The sequence below is a fragment of the Hypanus sabinus genome, unplaced genomic scaffold (genome assembly GCF_030144855.1).
Source record: "Hypanus sabinus isolate sHypSab1 unplaced genomic scaffold, sHypSab1.hap1 scaffold_343, whole genome shotgun sequence".
In the NCBI taxonomy this organism is placed as follows: domain Eukaryota; kingdom Metazoa; phylum Chordata; class Chondrichthyes; order Myliobatiformes; family Dasyatidae; genus Hypanus; species Hypanus sabinus.
Window position 1 is genome coordinate 200,506 of NW_026781246.1, and position 24,843 is coordinate 225,348.

General features: G+C 47.9%; 1 protein-coding gene and 1 long non-coding RNA gene across 12 annotated transcripts in view; one reads left to right on the forward strand and one right to left on the reverse strand.

Moving 5' to 3' along the window:
* LOC132388545 (NACHT, LRR and PYD domains-containing protein 12-like) overlaps nt 1-24,843 on the reverse strand; it is a 318,834-nt gene that overhangs the window by 49,332 nt on the left and 244,659 nt on the right. For 5 of the 9 annotated variants that reach the window (XM_059960915.1, XM_059960912.1, XM_059960913.1 and 2 more), the window contains exon 1: nt 629-787. The exons of 1 other annotated variant lie outside the window; for it this stretch is intronic. The gene's annotated coding sequence lies outside the window, so the exon portion shown is untranslated. Of the gene's footprint in view, nt 1-628; nt 788-24,843 lie in introns of those variants that run through there. 3 more of the 9 variants (XM_059960919.1, XM_059960910.1, XM_059960916.1) reach the window with 2 other exon arrangements.
* On the forward strand, nt 5,779-23,382 carry LOC132388536 (uncharacterized). Of its 3 annotated transcripts, XR_009510260.1 has the most exons (5): nt 5,779-5,910; nt 6,852-7,076; nt 8,036-8,191; nt 13,389-13,539; nt 23,142-23,382. It is a non-coding gene; the product is annotated as an uncharacterized LOC132388536 (long non-coding RNA). The 3 variants fall into 3 exon arrangements; XR_009510258.1 differs by having other exon boundaries at nt 5,779-7,076; XR_009510259.1 differs by having other exon boundaries at nt 5,779-7,076; nt 13,393-13,539.

A 24,843-nucleotide genomic window follows, 5' to 3' on the forward strand; every position in this document is an offset into this window, starting at 1 on the left:
CTTCTTAACCACCCGATCAATCTGTGCAGTCTCTTTCAGGGAGCGATGAACTTGGAGTCTAAGATCCCTCGGATCATCGACACTGTTCAGGGTTTTGCATTTATCGGTGTACCGTCTCATACATTCGACCTACCGAGCTGCCAAAATGATCATCACTAATCAAATCTCACTGAGATTTCTCAGGTCCTGTTGAATTTATTGCCAATTGCACAAGTACGGGAAGGTACAGGGACAGAGAAACACTGACTTGTGGCAGCATCACAGGCAAGTACATTCCGATAACACACGGAACACAAATTGTACAATTCTCTGTCAGTAACAAGATAGAAACATGTTTTACTTCATCCGGCTAACAGGACCAGAACAACGGGCTGAGCGGCGGCTCATCTCAGACGGTTCGGTGTGAAGGTCCGACCCCGGCAGATTCTGTGAAGGAAGCGAGGCGAGCCCGCCAGTTCGGGCAAGTTCATCCCCTGTCCCTTCAGGCTTCACCGATCACCTTGTGTTTCTCTCTCCCTCCCCACCCCCACCTTTTGTTCTCCAGTTCTCCTGTTTGAATCCGGGAAAGTTAATGGGTTTCTCGGCCTAACGTCAGACCTCCCCGCTCCGGACCTGCTTCAATACTCACCGAAAGGAAATTCTTGGTGTCGCCCCGCAGAGAATAATCCGTCCCCGGCTCCCTGCCCCAAGGGGCGAGGGTGAGGACCCCCTCCCGATCCCGATCCACCGCCGACCCGCTTCAACAAAGAACGAAAAACACCGCCCTTCCGTACTGAGCATGCGCGATGTCGTCAGCACGTCACCAGGTGAGTGGGCGGGGCCTCGGACAGGTAGACCCAGTGTCTCAGATCGCTCCTGCCCCACCGAACTCGTTTCTGCAAACCTTGACACTGTCTTGTTCAATCCCTAATGTCCGTCACCAGGTGAGTGGGCGGGGCCTCGGACAGGTAGACCCAGTGTCTCAGATCTCTCCTGCCCCACCGAACTCGTTTCTGCAAACCTTGACACTGTCTTGTTCCATCCCTAATGTTCGTCACCAGGTGAGTGGGCGGGGCCTCGGACAGGTAGACCCAGTGTCTCAGACCGCTCCTGCCCCACCGAACTCGTTTCTGCAAACCTTGACACTGTCTTGTTCAATCCCTAATGTTCGTCACCAGGTGAGTGGGCGGGGCCTCGGACAGGTAGACCCAGTGTCTCAGACCGCTCCTGCCCCACCGAACTCGTTTCTGCAAACCTCGACACTGTCTTGTTCAATCCCTAATGTTCGTCACCAGGTGAGTGGGCGGGGCCTCGGACAGGTAGACCCAGTGTCTCAGATCGCTCCTGCCCCACCGAACTCGTTTCTGCAAACCTTGACACTGTCTTGTTCAATCCCTAATGTTCGTCACCAGGTGAGTGGGCGGGGCCTCGGACAGGTAGACCCAGTGTCTCAGATCGCTCCTGCCCCATCGAACTCGTTTCTGCAAACCTCGACACTGTCTTGTTTAATCACTAATGTTCGTCACCAGGTGAGTGGGCGGGGCCTCGGACAGGTAGACCCAGTGTCTCAGATCGCTCCTGCCCCACCGAACTCGTTTCTGCAAACCTCGACACTGTCTTGTTCAATCCCTAATGTTCGTCACCAGGTGAGTGGGCGGGGCGTCGGACAGGTAGACCCAGTGTCTCAGATCGCTCCTGCCCCACCGAACTCGTTTCTGCAAACCTCGACACTGTCTTGTTCAATCCCTAATGTCCGTCACCAGGTGAGTGGGCGGGGCCTCGGACAGGTAGACCCAGTGTCTCAGATCGCTCCTGCCCCACCGAACTCGTTTCGGCAAACCTCGACACTGTCTTGTTCAATCCCTAATGTTCGTCACCAGGTGAGTGGGCGGGGCCTCGGACAGGTAGACCCAGTGTCTCAGATCGCTCCTGCCCCACCGAACTCGTTTCTGCAAACCTTGACACTGTCTTGTTCAATCCCTAATGTTCGTCACCAGGTGAGTGGGCGGGGCCTCGGACAGGTAGACCCAGTGTCTCAGATCGCTCCTGTCCCACCGAATTCGTTTCTGCAAACCTCGACACTGTCTTTTTCAATCCCTTGTTCAATCCCTAATGTTCGTCACCAGGTGAGTGGGCGGGGCCTCGGACAGGTAGACCCAGTGTCTCAGATCGCTCCTGCCCCACCGAACTCGTTTCTGCAAACCTCGACACTGTCTTGTTCAATCCCTAATGTTCGTCACCAGGTGAGTGGGCGGGGCCTCGGACAGGTGGACCCAGTGTCTCAGATCGCTCCTGCCCCACCGAACTCGTTTCTGCAAACCTCGACACTGTCTTGTTCAATCCCTAATGTTCGTCACCAGGTGAGTGGGCGGGGCCTCGGACAGGTGGACCCAGTGTCTCAGATCGCTCCTGCCCCACCGAACTCGTTTCTGCAAACCTTGACACTGTCTTGTTTAATCCCTAATGTTCGTCACACTTCTCACGCTTTGAACTTCTTCAATGATTTAAAGTTCCCTCGCCCCCACCGCCTTATTTTCTCCATGGGCGTCCAGACCCTCTATACCTCCACCCCCGACCAGGAAGGTCTCAAAGCTCCGCTTCTTTTTGGATTCCAGACCTAAACAATTCCCCTCTACAACCACTCTCCTCCGTCTAGCGGAATTAGTTCTTACTCTCAATCATTACTCCTTTGTCTCCTCCCACTTCCTCCAAACCAAGGGTGTAGCCATGGGCACCCGCATGGGTCCCGGTTATGCCTGCCTTTTTGTTGGCTATGTGGAACAGTCCATGTTCCAAGTCTATACGTGTATCCATCCCCCTCTCTTCCTTCGCTACATCGGCGACTGCATTGGGTCTGCCTCCTGCACGCATGCTGAGCTCGTCGACTTCATTAACTTTGCCTCCAACTTTCACCCTGCCCTTAAATTTACCTGGTTCATTTCCGACACCTCCCTGCCCTTTCTTGATCTGTCTGTTTCCATCTCTGGAGACGGCCTATCTACTGATATCGACTATAAGCCTACAGACTCTCACAGCTACCTGGACTATTATTCTTTCCACCCTGTCTCTTGCAACAATGCTATCCCCTTCTCGCAATTCCTCTGTCTCTGCCGCATCTGCTCTCAGGATGAGGCTTTTCATTCCAGGACGAAGGAGATGTCTTCCTTTTTTAAACAAAGGGGCTCTGACGGTGGTGTTGGAAAAGAGGATGTTGTCCAAGTTGCATGCCATCTTGGACAATGACTCCCATCCACTCCATAGTGTACTGGTTAGGCACAGGAGTACATTCAGCCAGAGACTCATTCCACCGAGATGTAACACTGAGCGTCATAGGAAGTCATTCCTGCCCGTGGCCATCAAACTTTACAACTCCTCCCTCGGAGTGTCAGACCCCTGAGCCAATAGGCGGGCCCTGGACTTATCTCCACTTGGCACGATTAACTTATTATTATTTAATTATTTATGGTTTTATATTGCAATATTTCTTCACTATTCTTGGTGGTGCTTCTGTAACGAAACCCAGTTTCCCTCGGGGTCAATAAAGTATGTCTGTCTGTCTGTCATCACCTCTGCTCTGAAACGCATCTCTCCCATTTCCCGCACATCTGCCCACCACCCGACTCGGGATAGGGTTCCCCTTGTCCTCACCTACCACCCCACCAGACTCCGGGTCCAACGTATAATTCTCCGTAACTTCCGCCACCTCCGACGGGATCCCACTACGAAGCACAACTTTCCCTCCACATTCCCTTTCTGCTTTCCGCAGGGATCGCTCCCTATGCGACTCCCTTGTCCCCCCCCCATCCCTCCCCACCGATCTCCCTCCTGGCACTTATTCTTGTAAGCAGAACAAGTGCTACACCTGCCCTTACACTTCCTTCCTCACCACCATTCAGGGCCCCAGAAAGTCCTTCCAGGTGAGGCGACACTTCACCTGTGAGTCGGCTGGTGTGGTATACTGCGTCTGGTGCTCCCGGTGTGGCCTTTGGTGAGACCCGACGCAGACTGGGAGACCGTTTCGCTGAACACCTGCGCTCGATCTGCCAAGGAAAGCAGGATCTCCCAGAGGCCACACATTTTAATTCCACGTCCCATTCCCATTCTGATATGTCTACCCATGGCCTCCTCTACTGTCAAGATGAAGCCACACTCAGGTTGCAGGAACAATAACATATACCGGCTGGGTAGCCTCCAACCTGATGGCATGAACATTGAATTCTCTAACTTCAGTTAATGACCCTCCTCCCCTTCTTACCCCATCCCTGATACATTTAGTTTTTTTCCACCCTCCTCCTTTTTTTCTCTCTTTCTGCCCGTCACTCTACCTGTTCTCCATCTCCCTCTGGTGCCCCCTCCCTCTTTCTTTCTCCCGAGGCCTCCCGTCCCATGATCCTTTCCCTTCTCCAGCTCTGTATCCCTTTTGCCAATCACCTTTCCAGCTCTCAGCTTCATCCCACCCCCTCCGGTCTTCTCCTATCATTTCGCATTTTCCCCTCCCCAATCTACTTTCAAATCTCTTACTATATTTCCTTTCAGTCAGACCTGACGAAGGGTCTCGGCCCGAAACATCGACAGAGCTTCTCCCTGCAGATGCTGCCTGGCCTGCTGTGGTCCACCAGTGTTGTGTGTGTGTGTGTTGTCTGGAGAAGGGAAGATCTGATTGGGGAAAGAGGTAAAAAGCTGGAGAACAACACACACAAAATGCTGGTGGACGTCCTGACGAAGGGTCTCGGCCCGAAACGTCGACAGAGCTTCTCCCTGTAGATGCTGCCTGGCCTGCTGTGTTCCGCCGGCATTTTGTGTGTACTGCAGACGCTGCGGATCCGCGGTAAAACGGGATCACGTGACGGGTGGAGGGTCTCCCACGTGACCCGGTGACTCCACTCCTCGCCCCTCACACGCTGCCCGACCTCCCCACCGCATCTCCCACATTATCCCATATTTACACCGGGTACATGTTTAACATTTCCCCTCCGTATATTCCCGTCCCATCCCCCCACCTCCCTGGGTCACTGTTACGGGTTCGAATCCCATGCCGGTCCGACGAACATTTTAGATCCAAAACAGGATTGTGCAGGTTTCATGTAAATCAGTCTATGTTTATAAACACTAATTCCTACTCACATTCCTCCTGCCTCACTGGACAGAAACACTGAAACATCAAGTGAGAAACAGCAGGAGGTGGCCATTCAGCCCCTCTAACCATCAACAAGATGGCAGCTGCTCTCCCCTCTCAGCCACGTGTTTCTGCCCGATCCTCATTTCCTCGATCGCTTCGGTCTCCACCCATCTGCCGGTCTCTGTTTTACGTGGGGACGATCACTGAGTCTTCACCGCCCTCTGTGGTGGGGATTTACAGACATTCAACACCCTCGGAGTGGAGGCATTTCCCCTCATCTCAGTCCCGGACAGTCCTCTCCTTTTTCCAGAGTCTGGGATCCCTGGTTCAGCCGGTAATGATTTTGTGAATTTCAATGTGGTCACCTCTCAGTCCCCGATTCTCTAAATGAAAGGGTTATCACATTTGATCTTTCTTCATCTGATGACCCCACCACCCCAGGGATCAGTCTGGTGAATCTTCATCGCACTCTCTACAACAAATACTCTCTCACCTCTTTGTTAATCTTCTGCAGCCCCGTGTTGCCCAACCACTCCCCTCCCACCCCTGTCACTATTTGCCCCTTCCCACCTCCCCCCTCACCCGGATCCACCTCTCACTCCCCAGCTCTTGCCCCATCCCCACCCCTCACCTCTTTTCTCTGATTATTTCCCGTCCACTCTCAGTCCAGACGGAGGGTCTCGGCCCGAAATGTTGACGGTCCATTTCCCTCCACAGATGCTGCCCGACCCACTGAGTTCCTCCGGCAGTTTGTTCTTTGGTCTGTATAACCCGTGTCAGTATGGGGAGCGGGATATTACACCGTATTCCAGGTACAGTCTCAACAAAACCCAAATAATTGTCATTTTGTCCGGATCACTGGCCCCGCTTGCAGGGCAACAGTCTGCCGGTGTTTGCCCCCAATGTGGTGAATCCCTCTGCTCGACACCACCGTGGGCCCAGACATTTCCACAGATGAGCCCCTCCTGTCCCCACCGGGACAAACATCCTGTCCGCCCCCTCTTACACCATCTTCATCCTGTCGATAAAATCCCTCCCCGGGGAACCGGCATCGAACCGACGGGCCGAGCGGTCTCCTCCTACCTCTCAGCCATACATCAGACTCGGGCCGCGGGAGACGCTTCAGAAACGCCCCGACTTCCCTCGGAGGGAAATGGAAATAAATCAGAAAGCGGACATTTACTTTGAGGTTTTCTCCGCCCTGATGAGCGGGAGACGGACTCAGCGGGGTATCGCCCACTCGGCCTGTCCGCCTCCGCGACTGGTTGTAACCGGTGACTGACATCGCTTCGCACCAATGGGAATAGCGCAGCTCCTGATTCCTCTGTTGACAGCGGTGCGGGAGGGGCTGGTCACGTGATTATTAGCCCAGCCGTTCCACCGATAAAGCTCGAGCAGAGCAGCGCGTGGGTGACGTAAGACACCGCGCACGTGAGGGCAGATCCCGGCGTGGGGAGCCCATGTGTGACGTCAGGCGCATGGGGGGAGGAGCTGTGTGACGTCACCTGTGGGAGAGCGCTGGCATTTAAAAGCACCTTAATGGACCTTTCAGTGGGTCAACAACATTAATGACGGGTTTCATCACTGGATCCAGTGTTGTGGGATGTAAAGTCCCCTGTTATGTGTCCGGCTGTGCCGTGTTGTTGGTGGAGTGGGCAGCGTGGTGTTTGTCTCGATTCGGGTCACAACACCAGAATTGCCAGCGGGTCCACACACAGTGTATTAATCAACAGAAAACCTCTCGTCCCTGCAGTCTTTGTCTCCTGGTAAACTCAACACCCTGACAGTGTGGACCATAGATACCCCTTCCTCTCAGAGTCAGGGGATCACTCAGACAGCTGATCGCTGAGAGGAATTCTATTTATTGGTCATTAAAGTTCACCCGGATTCGTTTGGACGGATTTGATGTGGAGTTCGGGTTGTCAGAGTGAAAGGGCCGGACGGCCGAACTCTCTCCGTTGTCCAAACATCCTTCCAGGTGAGGCGACACTTCACCTGTGAATCTTCCGGGGTCGCCCGTTCTGTCCGCTGCTCCCGATGCGGCCGCCTCCACACTGGTGACACCGGCTCCTCCGCAGTTATGCGGGGTAGGGTTGTTTTTTTTGATTTTGGGGGGGCATCAATATTATAGTTCCGTTTTGTCTGGAGGGGTGGGTTTGGGAGTTGATGATCAGGGTGACGTTCTGTTTTATGCGGGGGGTGGGGTGGGAGTTTGATTTTTCTCCCTGAGCGACTTTCATGCTCTTTCTTTGTTTCGTGGTTCTCCGGAGAAGAACAAAAAAACTAAGAGTTGTTTATGGATACCGGCTTTATAATAAATTAAGCTTTGAACTATCCGCTCCGAGCGGGAGTTCCCGGTGTCCAAACATTTTCATTCCGATTCCCATACTCGTTCCGACGTGTCAACCCATCTTGTGCCAAGATGAGGCTACCTTCAGGTTCCAGGATCAGCACCTCATATTCCGTCTATGTACCCCACCCCCACCCGCACAACCTGATGGCATGAAAATCGATTTCTCCTTCCGGTGAACAAATTTCCCTCACACCCCTCCCTCCCTCTCCCTCTCTTCCTCTCTGACTTTTCACGTCCTCTCACCTGCGTATCACTTCTCTCTGGGTCCACTGCTCCATATCTTTCTCCTGTTCTCCACTCCCCTCTCCTATTAGACTCTATTTTCTTCTGCTCTTGAGCTTTTCCACCAAACTGGCTTCACTTATCACCTTCCAGCGAGACATTTCCTCACCCGCCCCGATTTTATTCAGATATTTCTCCCATCCCATCTCAGTCCTGAAGGAGGGTTCAACTGAAACTCTTTTCGATAGAGACTGCCCGGCCTGCTGAGTTCCGCCAGCATTTTGTTTGTGTTGCTCTGAATGTCTAGCATCTGCAGACTTTGTGTTTGTGATTTACCTCTTCGTTGTCCCTCCCGCCTCCAGCCACTAGTGGCGCTGCATGGACCTCCAGGCTTGGACCTCTGGCCCCAGGTGGCGCTGTGCGGCCCTCCGGCCACGGGTGGCGCTGCGGAGAAACGCCTGCTATACGCATGCGCAGTGCTCTCTACAGCTGTTTGCAGATCTCCGATTCGAGCGGGGGTGAGTCCGGATTGATCCCGAAATTGTGCAAATGTGGGCCGGTTGCATAGGGAAAGGGCCGGGCCCGAGCTCTGCCGGACGGCTGGAGCAGCGGTGCAGTGGCAATTTTTTAGGTGCCGGAGCTGTACGGGGGGGGGGGGGGGGGCGGTGGTTGATAAGTTCGTGGCCTAAGTTAGAAGGCTGAAAGTTATACTACTCTCGGTACCTGCACGTGGTTCAACTCTTTGAGCGATTATGCGTAAAGTTTGAAATTAATAACTTTTGCGGTATTTCTGTTTCAGATAATTGAAAATTGCTTGGTTTTGTAAAATTGACTCGTTCCACCTTAGGCTACGAAGTTATCAATCACCTCTCGTGTGAGACACCCAATTTGTCTACCTGTTCATTTCATGTACTGGGCAACTTCCTTGCCCATTCGTGTAATGAGCAGGTACCCAAATTGGGTGTGACATGTCAAGCAGTAATGTCTTGTAATGTCAAGCAGTAAACCAAGATGAAAGAAATATGTGAATTCCAGAGCTCCACAGAAATATAGTGATAGCTAACACATTAACAAGATTACAGCCTCTCACTACATTTCAGTGTATAACTGGTACAATTAAACATAATACTTAATTTAATAATATGATAAAGTATTACGCAGTTGCACTTAACTGATTATCATAAAATATAATTATCAAGCAAGTAAAATAACTTTGTTTGCTTAGAAGCCAAAGGGTTGTTAGTGAGAAAAATTTACTTTAGGATTAGCGAGTAATCCACAGACCACCACAGATGTAGCCTCACTAATACGACTGAGTCGGAGCAGACGGCAGGGCCCGCAGCGCTTAGCAGTGTTCCTCAGAGGTATAAAAATAACAGAAATAAAGCAATTCATTTTTTTTTACACTTTTAGCCACCTAAATTGGAACCAAGTAATCAAGTATGAAAAAAGAATGTCTGATGAACTGTTTCTAAGGCCAGGAGTATTGCTGAATATTAGTCTCAAAAGTGGTAGGTTGGCGACTCTGCCTCATACCGCAGAAATGGTTGGTCGGGAAGTGTACCTGTGAGTGTCGATGCTCACAATATTCTCACACGTCGGGTGTTACATGGTTCCACCTTTACAGATTCTGTTTAGTCTTTAAATATATGAAAAGTTAAAGAAGCTTGAATCTTTACATGAATTATTATCGCATTTATACGAATAGAAAATATCGTAGTTTGCAAGTGACAAATGTTAACGGGGAGCACAGCAACCATTTGGGAGTTTTGGAAATGCATTTCATCTCGTTCATTGCCTCACTAAATTACTCTTTTTCCTATCAACACGAAGAGAAAAAGAGTCTTTTTCCCATCAGCTACAGTTGGTGGAGCGAGGCAAAGGGGTTGATCCGCTATTAATGATAGTTGAAATGACGTAAAACTAGCTTATAGCCCAGAAATGCTTTTTTTCCATTTAGCTTGTAAAACAAAACTAAATTTATCCTGGTGTAGAAGAGGATTTTGGATGATTAGCTTGTGTATTTGATCAAAATCAGGAAGCAGTGAATTTTTCTTTCATTGTTTTCAACTTTTAAACTTGGGTTTCTATGTTCATTCCTTGCTTAATATAGCTCCTTCCTGGAATCCAGTGGTACCCATTGGAAAGAGCGGAAAAATGCTCGCACTTATGTGCAGGTATTTCCCAGCTTCCTAGGACAACGGGTCGAGCGAGAAGGAATTTGACAAATACCTAAATAAAAAAGAGTCACAGCTCCAGGATTTCACAAAAAAACGATCAAATATCCTAATGTTATGAGTGGCATTTTTCCCCACCAGCCAACACCCCCTCTTCCCAACCCCTGCTTCGGTAACATTCCCTCTATTTAATATGCGGCGGCTGTTAAATTCCGTGCTTGTTTATTTTGACTGTTTCTCAGAGGTGTCAGAGCGGCTCTCCGGTGAGCTCTGGTAACACTGCACCCCTGAATGTATGAGACAGTACACTGTTAAATGCAAAACCCTGAACAGTGTCGATGATCAGAGGGATCTTAGACTCCAAGTTCATCGCTCCCTGAAAGAGACAGCACAGATTGATCGGGTGGTTAAGAAGGCAAATGGCGTGGTTGTCTTTATTAGTTGAAGCACTGAGTTCAAAAGTCATGAAGTTGTGTTGCAGCTTTGTAAAACTTGTTAGCCCACATTGGGAGTGTTTCATACAGTTCTGGTCGCCCCCATTCTCGGAAGGATGTCGGGGCTTTGGAGAGGGCGCAGAAGAGGTTTACCAGGACACTGCCTGGATTAGAGGGCATGAGCTATAACGAGAGGCTGGAGAAACTTGTGTTGTTTTCTCCAGAGCGGCGCAGGCCGGGGTGAGACTGGATGGACGTTTATACGATTATGAGAGGAATAGGTAGAGTGGACAGACGTTATGTTTTACCTGGGGTTTGAAATGTCTGACACATTTAAGGTGAGAGGAGATGTGATGGGCAAGTTTATTTCCACAGAGTGCTGGGAAGCTGGAGACTCTGCCTGGGGTTTTAGACCCCACCGGTCATGTGATCCCATTTGTCCCTCCCATTTAACCGCAGATGTAACGATCTCTTTGTGCATGTTCACAATCTCCAGATTGGTGGTCATGCATCCTCCATGTTGTGTTGGGAAATCTGATGTCGGCCACTGAGTCCCGTTAACTTCCCCCGAACTCGCCTCGCTTCCTGAGGCTCCTCACATTTGTCCTGGAGCTTTATGGCTGTTGTGTCTTCTCCCGGACTGGGGTGGGCGAGAAGGGAGAACGTCCCAGGTTGTGGGGATCTTTGATTTCACTGCCTGCTTTCCCGAGGGACTGGGAAGTCGAGGGGGGAGAATGGTTTCTGTGATGTGCTGATCTGGATCCAAAGGTCTCTGCCGTTCCTCACAGTCACGGGCAGAGTAGTTACCGTGCAAAGCGTGAAGTGTCCGGATGGGAAACTTTCTATGTTGTGTTGATAAAAAGTTTGGTGAGGGTCAAAGTATATCTGGCAAAGTTCCTGTTATTTTTGCCAATTCTGTCATTTTAGAATCTTTTGAACAATAGTATGCACTATTCATTCAGTACCTATGAGTTGATGGAGGACCATCAGTGATCGTCCTTGATCCCTTCTCCCACCTTGTTCCATCTGCTCATCTTGTTCAACCTCTGTCCAGTCTCCTCACACTTCCCAACCCCGCTTCAGTGATATACATCAACCATCTGGGTCATCCTCAGTCCGCCTTGTATTTAACCTCCTCAATGTTATATATCAGCAAACTTTCTTCCAACCCTTGTCTTCATTGTGAAGTGTTCTTTTGTACCTTTGGCCTCGCTGACTCATTTCCAGAATCGGTTATTGTCAGCTGGAATGCCGGAGGGTCATCAGGTCCCAGTTCTGTTGTGCATTGGTGTGGAGGTGCTAGTTTATGAACAGTGACAGGCTGACACACTGCAGCATTTTACTGGCAGCAAAGAGTACTGGGAGAGTTGGAGCTTGGGCTCCAATCCTGTGATCGGCATTCCAGGCAAATGGAACTGCTGGTGTTTTGGCTTTGACTTTGGTTTGAGCTTCTACAGATGGGGCTGGAAGATACAGATCCTGCAACGAAGCAGAAATTTTGAGCAGCTGGACATTGGTTGTGGTGAAATCTTAGATTGCACGACCCAGTGTGAGATGTGGGGACGATGTGTGAGACTCTCAGTGTCGGTGAGTGGCAGATTCAGCTGTGTGAGTCTGTGAGGTTGGGTCCTGGGAGATCACGGTTTTTGATCCAGGTTAAGTGGACCTGGGATTGAGCTGTTTGGGCTTGTGAGGTGTTGATCGAGTATTTCTGGTCTGGGATCAGATGTTTGTTTCTGGAGTTCCTTTGGAAGCAATGACTGCCAATCTGAGGAGAGGATGAGTTCCCATTCCATCCTCACAGGGAGTGGCTGTGAGTAAATGGGCTGTTCCGTGTTTACAACAGTAGAAATAGACCCTGAGACTGGTGTTCAAACTGTGTTTAGAAATCCACCCCCCCCCCCTCACTGTCCCACAATGGAAATCAGGCAGCTGTGCTGGAGATCTGCACAAAAAACTGAAAATGTTTGAACTCAATCTGATGAAATGTTATTAATTGAATTGTATTGTAAGCTGTTCCTTACCTGCTGAGTGTTTCTGGTAATTCCAGTTTATTTTTATTTCTTGGTTTATATTTCATGAAATGGACCTGTTTTAACCTGGAAATGAAAATGGCTGTGACAGTTTGTAGGCCTCCATTAGAGTCTCTGCAAGTCTCCCCTCTCCACGCCAGCGATGTTGTCCAAGGAAAGGTCATTAGGACCCATACAGCTTGGCACCGGTGTCGTCGCTCAAGGACAGACAGGCAGCCTCTGCCAAGGCTCGAACTAGCAACCTTCAGATCACTAGACCAACGCCTTAACCACTTGGCCACGAGCCAGCACATGTGATAGTAGAACAGTAAAGAAAGCACAACGTTTCCCTTTAAATTATCCTGGTACCGATTTGTCTGTTATTCCTGGAAATGTGTTCAGTACAGTTGTTGCTAACAAGGTTTACATGGATAATCGGCGTTATGTATGAGGAGCATTTGATGGTTCTGGACCTGTGCTCGATGGAGTTCAGAGGGACGGTGGGGGTGGTGGAGGGATGTATGGTTAAGTAAACTTACCGAATGCTGAAAAGCCTGGATACAGTGGACATGGAGAGGATGTTTCCATTAGACGCAGAGTCTGTGATCTGACAGCACAGTCTCAGAACAAAGATGCTTCCTGTTAAAATTCAGTTGAGAAATTTTCTTTTCCCTAAAGATGTCTGATCTATGGAATTTGTTGCCACGGAGTCTGATTGAGGCTGCCATTTGGGTATATTTATGACAGAGATTAATATACTCATGATTGCTAAGCAGCTTCAGGGTTACAGGAGGAAGGCAGGAATATGGTGTTGGAATAAAAATCAGCCCTGGTTGAGTGGTGGGACAGACCAGATGGATCGAATCATCTAATTCTGTTCCTGTGTCTTATGTCTTACCATGACTGAATGATGGCTCCTTCTTATCCCATATTGTTTTGTGACGTGAGGGTCAATAAAAGATTGATCACTGAGATAATTATATTTGCCTTCAACGTTTAAATTTCAGTGAGTTTTGTTCCCAGTAACATTGAGCAGAAATGTTTGGTCCTCCTTTGTAATGTTAATGTGCTTCATTATCTTTCATGTTAAAGTTAGACCTGCAGTGAGAGATTTATTGGAAGAAAAACCACGACTGAAGACGAGGGAACAGCAACAAGTGAACCAGCCCGAGGACTGAGAACACCGACTGGAGAGAACCCATCTGACTCAGGGTTTCCATTGATTCAGTCAGGAGAAAGTTTGGTGAGTCTCGTTTACTCAAACACTGGTCCTTTAGACATTACGGACCTGCACAAAGGAAGGTAGGGAATAGTTGGGAGTGAGACAGAATGTGCCCAGAAGAACCAGTTAGGCCTCTGTCAGAACCAGTTGTGAAGAAGCCCCCCCCCCCCCCCCCCAATGTTCCCTTTAAACTTTTTGCCCTTCACCCTTAACCCGTGTCCTCTGTTTTTTTTTCCCCTAGCCTCAGTGGATAAAGCCTGCTTGCGCTCACTCTATCTATACCCATCATAATACCTCTATGAAGTCTCTGCTCCAAGGAATGAAGTCCTAAACTATTCAACCTTTCTCTGTAACTCAGTTTCTCAAGTCCCGGCAACATCCTTGTAAACCTTCTCTGCACTCTTTCAACCTTATTAATATCCTTCCTGTAATTCGGTGACCAGAGCTGCACACATTACTCCAAATTCAGCCTCACCAATGCTTTACACAACCTCACCATAACATTCCAAATCTTATACTCAGTACTTTGATTCATAAAGGCCAATGTACCAAAAGCTCTCTTTACTACCCTATCTACCCGTGACGCCACTTTTAGGGAATTTTGTATCAGTATTCCCAGATCCCTCTGTTCTACTGCCCTCCTCAGTGTCTGACCATTTACCTTATCTGTTCTACATTGGTTTTACCTTCCGAAGTGCAATACCTCACACTTGTCTGTATTAAACTCCATTTGCCATTTTTCAGCCCATTTTTCTAGCTGGTCCAGATCCCTTTGCAAGCTTTGAAAACCTTCCTCACTGTCCACTATACCTCCGATCTTTGTACCATCAGCAAATTTGCTGATCCAATTTACCAAATTATTATCCAGATCATTGATATAGATGACAAATAACAATGGACCCTGCACTGATCCCTGTGGCACATCACTAGTCACAGGCCTCCACTCAGAGAAACAACCATATAACCATATAATAATCACAGCATGGAAACAGGCCATCTTGGCCCTCCTAGTCCGTGCCAAACCCTTAATCTCACCTAGTCCCACCTACCCGCACTCAGCCCATAACCCTCCACTCCTTTCCTGTCCATATACCTATCCAATTTTACCTTAAATGACACAACTGAACTGGCCTCTACTACTTCTACAGGAAGCTCATTCCACACAGCTATCACTCTTTGAGTAAAGAAATACCCCCTCGTGTTTCCCTTAAACTTCTGCCCCCTAACTCTCAAATCATGTCCTCTAGTTTGAATCTCCCCTACTCTCAATGGAAACAGCCTGTTCACGTCAACTCTATCTATCCCTCTCAAAATTTTAAATACCTCGATCAAATCCCCCCTCAACCTTCTACGCTCCAATGAATAGAGACCTAACTTGTTCAACCTTTCTCTGTAACTTAATTGCTGAAACCCAGGTAACATCCTAGTAAATCGTCTCTGCACTCTCTCTAATTTATTGATATCTTTCCTATAATTCGGTGACCAGAACTGCACACAATATTCCAAATTTGGCCTTACCAATGCCTTGTACAACTTTAGCATTACATCCCAACTTCTGTACTCAATGCTTTGATTTATAAAGGCCAGCGTTCCAAAAGCCCTCTTCACCACCCTATCTACATGAGACTCCACTTTCAGGGAACTATGCACAGTTATTCCTAGATCTCTCTGTTCCTCTGCATTCCTCAATGCCCTACCATTTACTCTGTATGTTCTATTTGGATTATTCCTGCCAAAATGTAGAACCTCACACTTCTCAGAATTAAACTCCATCTGCCAACGTTCAGCCCATTCTTCTAACTGGCATAAATCTCCCTGCAAGCTTTGAAAATCCACCTCATTATCCACAACACCTCCTACCTTAGTATCATCGGCATACTTACTAATCCAATTTACCACCCCATCATCCAGATCATTTATGTATATTACAAACAACATTGGGCCCAAAACAGATCCCTGAGGCACCCCGCTAGTCACCGGCCTCCATCCCGATAAACAATTATCACCACTACTCTCTGGCATCTCCCATCTAGCCACTGTTGAATCCATTTTATTACTCCAGCATTAATACCTAACGACTGAACCTTCGTAAATAACCTTCCATGAGGAACTTTGTCAAAGGCTTTGCTGAAGTCCATATAGACTACATCCACTGCCTTACCCTCGTCAACATTCCTCGTAACTTCTTCAAAAAATTCAATAAGGTTTGTCAAACATGACCTTCCACGCACAAATCCATGCTGGCTACTCCTAATCAGATCCGGTCTATCCAGATAATTATAAATACTGTCTCTAAGAATACTTTCCATTAATTTACTCACCACTGATATCAAACTGACAGGTCTATAATTGCTAGGCTTACTTCTCGAACCTTTTTTAAACAATGGAACCACATGAGCAATACGCCAATTCTCCGGCACAATCCCCGTTTCTAATGACATCTGAAAGATCTCCGTCAGAGCTCCTGCTATCTCTACACAAACTTCCCTCAAGGTCCTGGGGAATATCCTGTCAGGACCCGGAGATTTATCCACTTTTAAATTTCTTAAAAGCGCCAGTACCTCCACCTCCTTAATTGTCATAGGTTCCATAACTTCCTTACTTGTTTCCCACACCTTAGACAATTCAATATCCTTCTCCTTAATTAATACCGAAGAGAAGAAATCATTCAAAATCTCTCCCATCTCTTTCGGTTCCACACATAGCTGACTACTCTGATTCTCTAAGGGGCCAATTTTATCCCTCATTATCCTCTTGCTTTTAATATTACTGTAGAAACCTTTCGGATTTACTTTCACCTTATTTGCCAAACCAACCTCGTATCTTCTTTTAGCTTTTCTAATCTCTTTCTTAAGATTCCTTTTACATTCTTTATATTCCTCGAGCAATTCCTTTACTCCATGCTGGCTATATCTATTGCAGATATCCCTCTTTTTCTGAACCAAATTTCTAATATCCCTTGAAAACCATGGTGCTCTCAAACCTTTAACCTTTCCTTTCACCCTAACAGGAACATAAAGGTTCTGTACCCTCATAATTTCACCCTTAAATGACCTCCATTTCTCTATTACATCCTTCCCATAAAACAACTTGACCCAATCCACTCTCCCTAAATCCCTTCGCATCCCCTCAAAGTTAGCCTTTCTCCAATCAAAAATCTCAACTCTAGGTCCAGTCCTGTCCTTCTCCATAATTATATTGAAGCTAATGCTATTGTGATCACTGGACCCGAAGTGCTCCCCAACACATACATCTGTCAGCTGACCTATCGTATTCCCTAACAGGAGATCCAACACTGCCCCATCTCTAGTCGGTACTTCTATGTATTGTTGCAAAAAACTATCCTGCACACATTTCACAAACTCTAAACCATCCAACCCTTTTACAGAATGAGCTTCCCAGTCTACGTGTGGAAAATTAAAATCTCCCACAATCACCACCTTGTGTTTACTACAAATATCTGCTATCTCCTTACACATTTGCTCTTCCAACTCACGCGCCCCATTAGGTGGCCTATAATACACTCCTATCAGTATTACTGCACCTTTCCCATTCTTCAATTCCACCCAAATGGCCTCCCTAGAGGAGCTCTCTAATCTATCCTTCCAAAGCACCGCCATAAGATTTTCTCGGACAAGCAATGCAACACCTCCTCCTCTGGCCCCTCCTACTCTATCACACCTGAAGCAACTAAATCCAGGAATATTTAGTTGCCAATCACACCCTTCTTGCAACCATGTTTCACTAATAGCTACAACATCATAATTCCAGGTATCAATCCATGCTTTAAGCTCATCCACCTTTCTTACAATGCTCCTAGCATTAAAATAGATACATTTAAGATTCTCTCCATCTCCTCCTCTCTTTCCATCCCTAACAATGCATTCAAATTTATTATCCTTTTCTTTCTTCTCCCCTACATCTTCGGGCTCCACTACCTCCACTACCAATCTCTGGTTTCTCCCATTGAGCCAATGTCTAATCCAATTTACTACCTTACCATCTATACCTAGCGACTGAATCTTCCTAACTAACCTCCCATGCGGGACTTTGTCAAAGGCCTTACTGAAGTCCATGTAGACAACATTCACTTCCTTGCTTTCATCCACTTTCCTTGTAAACTCCTCAAAACACTCTTAATATATTTGTTAAACATGAACAACCGCACACAAAGCCATGTTGACTCTCCATAATAAGACCCTGTCTATCTAAATAATTGTCGATCCTGTCTCTTAGTACTCCTCCAATATTTTACCCACTACCGACATCAAACTTACCAGCCTATAATTTCGGGAATTGCTTTTAGAGCCTGCTTTAAACAACGGAACAACATGAGCTGTCCTCCATATCTCTGGCACCTCACCCGTAGATAACGACATTTAAATATATCTGCCAGGGCCCCTGCAATTTCAACACTCGTCTCCTTCAAGGTCTGAGGGAATACCCTGTCAGCTCCTGGATATTTATCTACTCGCCTCAAGATAGCAAGCACCTCCTCTTCTTCTATCTGTATAGGTTCCATAACCTCAATACTTGTTTGCCTTATTTCCATTGACTCCATGCCAGTTTCCTTATTAAATACAGACGCAAAAAGAACATTTAAGATCTCCCCCATTTCTTTTGGTTCCATGCATAGCCGACCACTCTGATCTTCAAGAGGACCAATTTTATCCCTTACTATCCTTTTGCTCTTAAAATACCTGATGTAGCTGTTCTGATTATCGTTCACCCTGACTGCCAAAGCAACCTCATGACTTCTTTTAGCCCTCCTGATTTTTTTCTTAAGTATTTTCTTACTCTTTTTATACTCCTCTAGTACCTTATTTGCTCCCAGTTTCTTATACATGTCATACGTCTCTCTTTTTCTTTATCAGAGTTCCCTCGAGAACCAAGGTTCCTTATTCTTATTCATTTAGCCTTTAATCCTGAGACTTTGTTCCCAGGGTGTCCTGTTGGGCCATCCGGAAATGATTTCAGCTGGTGACAACCCTGTTTTCCCCTGTGGGGTAACCCTCATGTGGAATCGGGCTAATGGTCGGACCTTCAACCAAGTGAGTCCAGTCTCCGCTGTTAGTCTGGCCAGTTTACTCTTCAGAGTGCCATTGGCTCTCTCCACTCTGCCAGTGGCCCGTGGGTGGTGTACATAGTGGAATTGTTGCTTGATAGCTAGTTCGTTACATACCCCTTCGTTTGCTTTCACCACAAAGTGTGGACCATTGTCAGAGCTCAGCATCTCTGGCAGGCCGTACATGGGAATTATTTCCCGTAATAATACCTTCACAACAGTCAGCAGTATTAATGGTAGTTCGAAAAGCTTCAACCCATCTACTAAGCGCGTCTATAATAAATAAGCAGTATCTATAGTAATGTACTCGAGGCAATTCAATGAAATCAAATTGTAGACACGAAAAAGTTTCACCTGTCAAGGGAGTCGTACCCGGTGTGCAGGGTACAGGTTACCAACCATTCCCTCCTTTTCCAAGTGTGTACAGTTATGTACATAATTGACCAATGTTGGTAAAAACTGTGTAGGAACACAAACCTGTCCCACTGGGTGATCCAAAAACCTAGGTCGGGGTCTTTCCGGCATCCCATCTGGGACTACAGTTTGCGCTCATCCTCAGAGACGTCCCCCTGAAAAGTACGCACCTCCTGCATGTCTGGCAAACCCATTCTGCTTGAATCACGGAGGATTGCTTGACGGGAACCCGAGCGGACTACAACTACCGAGGATTGTGCCGCACTTTTCGCTGTCTCATCTGCTAAAGCATTGCCTGTAGTGACCAGGTTAGACATGCGGGCGTGGGCTGCACACTTAATAATAGCCGAAACTCGAGGTAGCTGCAGAGCGGTGAGTAAGTTGTTTACAAAGGTGGCATTACTAATGGGGTGGCCAGAGGAAGTCAGGAATCCCCCTGTTCCCAGAGAGCCCCGTAGTCATGTACCATTCCAAACGCATAACGGGAGTCTGTGTAAACGTTCCCATTTCTGTCTGTTGCTGGGATACAGACATGAGTCAGAGCAAACAGCTCAGCCTTCTGGACGGAGACAGCTGCTTCAAAAGAGGCCTGCTCAATTACTTCACTGTCCGTCACTATCGCATAGTCAGAATCTCGTTTTCCTGATGGATCCGCAAAAGAGCTTCCATCCTCGTAAAACGTTGCTTCAGGCTTGAGGGGGTATTGCAGAATGGATGGGAGAGTCTGTCCTTCTTTCACTGTGATCCAGACAGGGGGCAGTTGGTGCGGCCGACTTCATGGCCTGAAATTGCCCAGAGATGTGGTGCAACATCTTGGGTTTGGTCAATATTAAAAGAGAGTTTTACTAGATGTCCCGTCTTCACTTCCGACTCCTTCCAGTATCGGAGTTGGCCCACGGGAAATCTCACCAGTCTCCTTCCGTGCTGGAGGCTTGTTTTGTCAGGGTGTAGGCAGGGAACCCAGGGCAAACCCTGATGCTGGTATGGGCAGCCACCAGTCCTGTCTGTCGCAAAAGGAAATCCAGAACTTCAGACAGTAATGAACTGCCCTCTCTTCCTTTGACCTGTCCAATCACCCTGAATGGGAACTTCTGTCCCTCGAGGGCTGCATAAATATGACTTTCCTCAGTTGAGCACCCCGTAGGGTCAAAGTACAGAGTCACATGAGTGTCGGCCGCTGGCAGAAGGGGTTCAAACTCAGTGGAGTCCAAATTAAGTGCCCACCACTGCGGGGGTTCAGAAATTGGGGAAGCTGTCGGTTGATCGCTAGTTGCAGGGTGATACCAGTGTCTCTGCATAGGATCTCGACTTCCGACAGACAGAGCAAGTCTCTCCCTGCTAGTTTACACCCCCGACTGGTGGTGACTGTAAATGAAACCTCACACTGGTTCCCCTGGAATTCCACCTGCAGTGGCTGGTTATGTGAACACGTACATCCTATGCCTTCAAAGCCAGACACAGTGACTGCGGCGTCTGTTAGCTGGAATCCCTTTTCTGATACTGTTTCCTGATCGAGAGTGGTTGTGGTTGCCCGCATATCAATCATAAACGGAATTGGAATTCCAGAAACTTGCAATATTACATTGGGCTCTTCCTGAGGGGTGGAAATCACATCCTTGCTTGTCCGTTTCTAAAAGGGTTGTTTTCCCCACCTGTCCCGTGGCAGCTTTCTGTTCTTCTGTTCCCATTTCTGATCCCCAGATGTAGCCCGCTCGCATCCTTCTTTCCACTGAACATATTCTCCTTTAATATTAGTTCCCTTCAGGGTTGATCGGGATTCGAAATTCAGGTCGCAATTTTATGTCAAAGCTCAACGTATTCCATTTCGGTCATTGTCAGGCCAATCCATATTACTTTTATATATTTTATATATTTGCAATACTTTAACATGAAATAATAAAGAGCAGTCCAGAGCAAGACAAACATACACATTCACAGGTACGGACCGGTATAACGATCTTGCAGAACAGGTGGAAGTGAAAGATGTTTACTTTGTAAGTGAAGCAGTTACCTGTCGCATGTGGAACGGTGAAGATACTGCTGCACGAGAGTGGGTAAACCGCTCAAGAACACAGAGTGCTGTCGAACAACATTGCAGCAAGCAGTAAATAGAGAGCAGCGAGGTGATTGAAAGTTGGGGCTGGGTGATTCTGTGTCTAGGCTGACAACGCGCCACTCCGTATCACTCAAGGAAGCGTGGTTTCCTAGTGCAAATATACTGTAATCGATTCCCATACGGGTGAATGAGACCATGTAGAGCTGAGACGTGAATATTCTGACTGATCACGTGAACCCAGAGTGTCGAACATGACCACCAGCTCGTTGAGCAGGGTCTGGATCTGAACAGTTATTTTATTCCTGACACGGCGGTCGTCAATCGCCCAAAATGTATTCAGATTAAAATTGGGCTTTCCCCTTGCCCTATCAATCGCCTCTGTATAGATTGCCACACAGTTAGCCCGGGTTACGGCGACAGTATAGAAAGCTATCGACAGCAGCACTGATAGTGCGTGGTATAACTGGGCGCTGTTGGCCACAGGGTGGAATAGGCAGAGGGGCCCCATCGGTGCGGTACCGCACTTCTGCCTCGACTACTACTGGTTTGGATGCCACTGCGGGTGAGACGCGATGAATGATACTGGCATTCCTCTTAACTTCTTCCCACTGTTCATCCTGGTATATCCGTTCTATATTAGGTGGCCCACATCTCTCACTGTCAGCGTCCTGTCTTTCTACAGATGACGAGGAGGGGACACTGTCCGCTGTGGCGTCGGTGCTCGGCCTGGGCCTGATTAGGTCCTGAAGCATACCCTCTCTAATTGCGGTGTTCGGGTCAGCGGTGGGGGACAAAGCCGTGGTTTGGTGATACAGGAATTTGAATAGTGACACCTTACCACGGGAGGCACAGGAATTTGAGAGATGACACCCTATTACGGGTTGCCTTTTATATGACAGTGTGAGGGAGGGTATCATGAGTTCTGGGGGTCCGGGTGCAAATTACTGTCAGAGTAAACCCATTATTTGGATGCGTAGGATTAGATATATTGCGTCCATCATCACAGGTGATTATCAATAAACACAATACTGATACAGATAGTAACAACATAACACATTGTTATTTTCAAGGAATGACCGAAATCGAAAGCGTCTATTAGGGAAAAACCCTTTCGGTAAACAATAGAATATATGAAATATAAGACAATAGAAACCTGATGCATCACTCAGAAAAGCCAGTTTGAAGGGACAGTGCTTGGAGAAAGATCTTGTGTAACCGTAGTGTATCACATTGAAAAGCGTGTCTAAAGGGACTGTGATATCGGAGAACCTGCACGTACCTTTTTTGTGATGAAAGCCTTTCCTTTGGTAATGCGGTGATGGAGTTTGCTCTGTGACAGATTGCAGTTTTGCCGAAAAGATGAAAGGAAATCACACCGCGTATACACCTCTTTTTTAAATGCCACGATGGACGGGATATGGCTGAAAGGTCTCTATTGGCCAATCACTTATTGGAGGTATCTTGATGATGGTGACCTGGCAGTTTTAGGAGAGGAGCTAACAGGTGTATTTCACGTCAAAACACGCCTTCTGTTTTTTTCATCCAGTGGAATAATGAGTTAACTGCACCAACCCCCTCAACTTGTTTCCATACCTATTCTCCTGAAGCCATAACTAGCCCCGGAGCAGAATTATGTAAGGTTGACTTATTATCTCTGTACCGGGTGTACTCAACCTCCAACCTCCCATACCAGTTTGTCCTTTATGTATCACCTGATCCTCATCTACGCAAGCACCTTTGTCTGAAATTGAACACTATCCTGGTCGCTGGGGAGGGTCAGTAGCATTATCTAACTTGTTTTTCAGGAGCCCTATGCCCACATGGGAGAAACATCAATGCGCGCTCTGTGTCACGAGCGCTTACCCATATTGCAAACTCATTATTCCTCTGTTATATTTAGCTATGGCTTACACACCCTACTCGTTTTCATGTTAGAACAGTCGAGAAAGAGATAGACAGTTGTCATACCGGGCACAGGACTTGGAACAAAGCAAAGTCAATGGGGTGATTTGACAGTATTTGCTACGTGCTGTCCATATCTGTCACTGCCATCTATTACCCCTATACTTTCTTTGTCCCCTGTCACAGATCTGTCACAATGCTGAAAGCAAAAACGTAGGTCACTCCTTTATATTTGTATGAATCCATCGGATGATGGCAAAGCTGCCAAAACACCTGGTCGATATCCACGCACTCGGATGACCGACCGTGGCTCGGGTCGCAGAAAGCAGATCTGATCAGGAGAGTCGTTGTAGGAGAAGAGATGACCGACCGTGGCTCGGGTCGCAGAAAGCAGATCTGATCAGGAGAGTCGTTGTAGGAGAAGAGATGACCGTGGCTCGGGTCGCAGAAAGCAGATCTGATCAGGAGAGTCGTTGTAGGAGAAGAGATGACCGTGGCTCGGGTCGCAGAAAGCAGATCTGATCAGGAGAGTCGTTGTAGGAGAAGAGATGACCGACCGTGGCTCGGGTTGCAGAAAGCAGATCTGATCAGGAGAGTCGTTGTAGGAGAAGAGATGACCGACCGTGGCTCGGGTCGCAGAAAGCAGATCTGATCAGGAGAGTCGTTGTAGGAGAAGAGATGACCGACCGTGGCTCGGGTCGCAGAAAGCAGATCTGATCAGGAGAGTCGTTGTAGGAGAAGAGATGACCGACCGTGGCTCGGGTCGCAGAAAGCAGATCTGATCAGGAGAGTCGTTGTAGGAGAAGAGATGACCGACCGTGGCTCGGGTCGCAGAAAGCAGATCTGATCAGGAGAGTCGTTGTAGGAGAAGAGATGACCGACCGTGGCTCGGGTCGCAGAAAGCAGATCTGATCAGGAGAGTCGTTGTAGGAGAAGAGATGACCGACCGTGGCTCGGGTCGCAGAAAGCAGATCTGATCAGGAGAGTCGTTGTAGGAGAAGAGATGACCGACCGTGGCTCGGGTCGCAGAAAGCAGATCTGATCAGGAGAGTCGTTGTAGGAGAAGAGATGACCGACCGTGGCTCGGGTCGCAGAAAGCAGATCTGATCAGGAGAGTCGTTGTAGGAGAAGAGATGACCGACCGTGGCTCGGGTCGCAGAAAGCAGATCTGATCAGGAGAGTCGTTGTAGGAGAAGAGATGACCGACCGTGGCTCGGGTCGCAGAAAGCAGATCTGATCAGGAGAGTCGTTGTAGGAGAAGAGATGACCGACCGTGGCTCGGGTCGCAGAAAGCAGATCTGATCAGGAGAGTCGTTGTAGGAGAAGAGATGACCGACCGTGGCTCGGGTCGCAGAAAGCAGATCTGATCAGGAGAGTCGTTGTAGGAGAAGAGATGACCGACCGTGGCTCGGGTCGCAGAAAGCAGATCTGATCAGGAGAGTCGTTGTAGGAGAAGAGATGGAGGAAGAAGAAGAGGAGATGGAAGTAGAACAGACGAGGCAGGAATGCGGCGTCGGCAGCGGTAATGGAAGCGCAGGGAAGGCGGGTGGGCAGGGCAGCGACGCTGTAAACGTTGCCACCGCCATCGCTGCGGCAGACCTACCGCCCCTAAAACGCTTCGACGAGAGCGGGGACGAGAGTGACCCTAAACCAGGACCATCGGGTGAGTATAAGACATAATTTATATTAACAAAGATTGTAACTCTACTGTAGTTTATCCACATCTTGCGGTAGGTGAATTATATATTCAGTTCATACATGTAACAGTTAATTGTGTGATGTGTAAGAGCGGTCGATACCAATGTATCACAGGTAGGTTTTATTTTCTTTAAATAGTCAATTGTTTAGACCGGAGTATTATTAATTAACCTGTTCACCCTGCCCTTAA